The 1,532-nt window shown below is 39.7% G+C and overlaps 1 non-coding gene across 1 annotated transcript; it reads right to left on the reverse strand.

Moving 5' to 3' along the window:
• Window positions 1-265: 265 nt before the first annotated feature.
• LOC135042330 (U1 spliceosomal RNA) lies at window positions 266-428 on the reverse strand. The gene has a single exon (XR_010235481.1). It is a non-coding gene; the product is annotated as a U1 spliceosomal RNA (small nuclear RNA).
• Window positions 429-1,532: the final 1,104 nt, after the last annotated feature.

Genomic DNA, 1,532 nt, shown 5'->3' on the forward strand with positions numbered 1-1,532 from the left:
CAGGATCTCTTGCACTTACATGGGCTATTAACCAAAAGGTTCCCACCCAGTGATGTAATTGACCTTGTGATCAGATTTTGGTGATCTTTAAGTAGACAAGTCAAAATTTCAAACCCCCTCTTATGGTGTAGGGTACCTGGCCTTCTCTGACGTAATCAGAGTTAGATTTAATTAAGGTGCACAAGGGAATAGAAGGGAGCGGTTTAAGAAAAGAGAAGTGGAAACAGACAGCAAACTAGGCTGGAGAGAGACCTGAGACAAAGAGATCTGAATTATACGAGAGCCGACCAGGGGAAACACAAATTATGCAGTCAAGTTTCCCACATTTGGGGAAATCCCAGGAGCAGCACACCCAGAGTGCAATGGGTGAGCCTTTCCCTGGGAGAAGCACCTTCCTGATCATAGTATCTCACCTGGCAGGTAAGTAGGAGTTGGGCTAGTGCTGGGGAGGGTCGCTGCTCGGGTACCCCCCTGTCAAGTGAAGGAGATCCAACTGAGGCAGCACAAGGGAACTCTCGAAAGAAGAACAAGGCTAGAGGAAGATCTGAGACAAAGAAATCTGACTTTTACCAGAGCTGACCAGAGGAAAGCACAAACACAGTACCCCACTACCACCAGGAAACATTAACGCCACTGCATCCTTGCTGCTTTCTCATGTGGAAGTCTATTTAATGTGAAAACAAGGTGATATCTAATTAGCACACAGAAAAGAAAATTAAGTGAATTTTTGAAAGAAAACAATACTGTCAATATACTATTAAAACAAATTAAAATGGTAAAAGTTATTGTACTTTAAGTAAAAATAAAAGAGCAAAAATATCAATCCCAGTTTTGGATTACTTTAATTAACAAAAAAAATGCATATAGCAGAGGATAGTTTCAATCTTTCTACCTCTGGGTTATGGGCCCAGCATGCTTCCATTGCAGTACTCTGCTGCACATGTAAGTGCAAGAGATCCTGAAGCACTCACTCATCATGGGAAAGTACCAATGTGTTTCTTCATTGGTTGATGGCAGAAACATCTTACAAAAACACTCCAGATTATTGACTTTTTAAAGTTTTTCTAGGAAACGTTCTAGATGATTGTTTATTAGCCTTTGTCAGTATGTAATTTTGCAAAGTGTCGCTGTGGCGCAATCAGTTAGTGTGTATGGCTATTAACCAAAAGGTTGGTGGTTCAATCCCACCCAGGGATGTAATTGACTTTGTTATCAGATTTTGGTGATCTTTAAGTAGACAAGTCAAAATTTCAAACCCCCTGTTATGGTGTTAGGTATTTAGACTTCTCTGATGTAATCAGAGTTAGATTTGATTCAGTGATTTTATAAAAACAGCTAGGAAGCACAATTTAGCAGTGGGTTGCAGAGAAAAAGAAATATGCTGGCAAAAAAATCCAATTGAGTGATTAAACAGCTCTTGGATGGTTTTTCACCTATTACTAAATTAAACTTGCTTCATTGGAAAGGCAGCAAGATGCATCCTCATTTCAATATCTACTGAAATAATACAGGTTGACACCAGGAAACATTAA

The sequence above is a fragment of the Pseudophryne corroboree genome, unplaced genomic scaffold, assembly GCF_028390025.1.
Source record: "Pseudophryne corroboree isolate aPseCor3 unplaced genomic scaffold, aPseCor3.hap2 scaffold_823, whole genome shotgun sequence".
In the NCBI taxonomy this organism is placed as follows: domain Eukaryota; kingdom Metazoa; phylum Chordata; class Amphibia; order Anura; family Myobatrachidae; genus Pseudophryne; species Pseudophryne corroboree.